Raw genomic sequence first — 3,159 nt, forward strand, 5'->3', positions numbered from 1 at the left:
TAAATTAAATTAAAAAATATTCAGTCTAAGCCTGGGCCAAGGAAGAAAAACACCTCATAGCCATAGCACACATAAACGTGTGTAAGAGGGAAACATCAAAGAACACAAAAGGATATTAAAGACAATAACATTTCTACATACAGCTACAAAATAAAACTGACAATATAAAAGCAAAAAATGTGTATTCGGTCTGTGGTAAGTAAATCAAGGTTCCACTGTAAGATTAGCAAAAAAAGGCCCAATTGATTGTCTTCTTACAAATTACAACAATATATAATAAAGATATCAAATCCTTGGAATTCATTGGTATAATACCCGATATTGCCCGAGCAAACTACCATCTGGATGTGGAATCGGCGCCAGGCAAAAACATTTACCATTAACAGCTGTAGCGTGGCTGTAGTCAACCTCCTGACGGAGAGGGTTTTTTTTTTTTTTTTTGTAGGCGGTATAGCTCGGTTGGTAAAGCGGCCGTGCCAGCAACTTGAGGGTTCCAGGTTCGATCGCTGCTTCTGCCATCCTAGTCACTGCCGTTGCGTCCTTGGGCAAGACACTTTACCCACCTGCTGAGTGGCACCCACACTGGTTTACATGGAACTTAGATATTGGGTTTCACTATGTGAAGCGCTTTGAGTCCCTAGAGAAAAAGCGCTATATAAATATAATTTACTTTTTCCTCAGGTCTCAAGAAGGTAAGAAATGCAAAAATGTGTGTGTGTTGAGGGGTTAACCCCTGCTGTTCCTTGGCTGTCCACCCCCCCCCCCCCCACTACCTATTTTCCACCCACTCCCCCCTCCTCTGGTCTGGCTGCATGGAGCCAATACAAACAGCATTATTTATGCTGGGCAAAACCGCCCTTTAATTACTCATGAAGTCCACTCCTCCTTCATGCCACCCACCATCATCACTTAAATACTCGCCCTAAAAGCAAGCCTTTGGAGCAGAAATTAAAAGATAAATAAATCTGCCAGCGATTTACATGCACACAGCAGCTGATATTTATCCATGCCGTCCCTGAAGGCGTCGTCTTATTATCGCTATCCTCAGGTCCTCGCACGGAGACCAGACAAGGCAGGCAGGTGATTAATTCAGTTCTTACCGAAGAACGCCAACTATTTCACGACAAGGGAGCCTCGAAAGGATTTCTAAGAATTTATTTCATTTTTCCTGGATATTTGTCGAGTTGCTATGTTAAAAAGCACTTGTGATTAAGTGCTGTTGCACAGTGTGTTTTTGCTGGGTTTTATCTACCCGGTTGCAAAGATGACATCTTGACGTGTTTTAAAATGCTTCTCTGAGGTCCTAAATTGAGAGAGGCTCTTGAGCCGGGGCGATAAGAAGCGGACATCTTAGCCTTCGTCTCAACGCTGAGCTCATCAAAAGCTTTTAATGGTCTGAAGCACACACACATGCATTAACACATCTCAGATTTATATAGTGTTTCATCCATCCATCCATCCATTTTCTACCGCTTATTCCCTTTCGGGGTCGCGGGGGGCGCCGGCGCCTATCTCAGCTACAATCGGGCGGAAGGCGGGGTACACCCTGGACAAGTCGCCACCTCATCGCAGGGCCAACATTCACACTCACATTCACACACTAGGGCCAATTTAGTGTTGCCAATCAACCTATCCCCAGGTGCATGTCTTTGGAGGTGGGAGGGGCCTATCCCCAGGTGCATGTCTTTGGAGGTGGGAGGGGCCTATCCCCAAGTGCATGTCTTTGGAGGTGGGAGGGGCCTATCCCCAGGTGCATGTCTTTGGAGGTGGGAGGGGCCTATCCCCAAGTGCATGTCTTTGGAGGTGGGAGGGGCCTATCCCCAGGTGCATGTCTTTGGAAGTGGGAGGAAGCCGGAGTATCCGGAGGGAACCCACGCATTCACGGGGAGAACATGCAAACTCCACACAGAAAGATCCCGAGCCTGGATTTGAACCCAGGACTGCAGGACCTTCGTATTGTGAGGCAGACGCACATTATTTGTTTCATTATTTGATAATTCTGGCAACAATTCATTCTGAAATAACAACAAAACAGCTTTCAGTTGCATTTTAACTGGAAGAGCGTGCATGCTCCGATGCTGAAGTTGAACTGAAAATGCTGGCAGAATGAAATTAGGAATAGTTTAAATGTAGAAATGGTTTGAACGCTGAAATTGTTATGATCCGCTACCATTTTCTTGATCTGTTCCGTTTTTGTATCATATTCTGTTAAAGGGGAACATTATCACAATTTCAAAAGGGTTAAAAACAATAAAAATCAGTTCCCAGTGGCTTGTTGTGTTTTTTTGAATTTTTTTTCAAAATTTTACCGGTCTCGGAATATCCCTAAATAAAGCTTTAAAGTGCCTTATTTTCGACTCTCTGCGAAGACACTGGCCATTTCCCTGTGACGTCACACAGTGCTGCCAATGTAAACAAACAATGGGAATACCACAGCAAGATATAGCGACATTAGCTCGGAATCAAACTTGGATTTCAGCGACTTAAGCGATTCAACAGATTACGCATGTATTGAAACAGATGGTTGAAGCTATTGACGCTATTCATAGCCGTAGCATGGCCGAATAGCTGCGTTAGCATCGCCGGTAAAATGTGCGGACCAAACGATCAGGACTTTCGCATCTTGTGACACTGGAGCCACTTAAATCCGTCGATTGGTAAGTGTTTGTTTCGCATTAAATGTGGGTGGGAGGAAATGTAATATAGTTGCAAATGCATCTGCAGGTTATCCATACATCTCTGTGCCATGTCTGCTTTAGCACCGCCGGTAAATAGCATGTTAGCATCGATTAGCATAGCATGTTAGCATCGATTAGCTGGCAGTCAACATTAACAAAACTCACCTTTGTGATTTCGTTGACTATCGTTGCAAATGCATCTACAGGTTATCCATACATCTCTGTTCCATGTCTGCTTTAGCACCGCCGGTAAATAGCATGTTAGCATCGATTAGCATAGCATGTTAGCATCAATTAGCTGGCAGTCAACATCAACAAAACTCACCTTTGTGATTTCGTTGACTTTATTGTTGCAAATGCATCTGCAGGTTATCCATACATCTCTGTGCCATGTCTGCCTTAGCACCGCCGGTAAATAGCATGTTAGCATTGATTAGCTGGCAGTCAACATCAACAAAACTCTCCTTTGTGATTTCGTTGA

This window comes from Nerophis ophidion, linkage group LG19 (assembly GCF_033978795.1).
Source record: "Nerophis ophidion isolate RoL-2023_Sa linkage group LG19, RoL_Noph_v1.0, whole genome shotgun sequence".
NCBI classification, from domain to species: domain Eukaryota; kingdom Metazoa; phylum Chordata; class Actinopteri; order Syngnathiformes; family Syngnathidae; genus Nerophis; species Nerophis ophidion.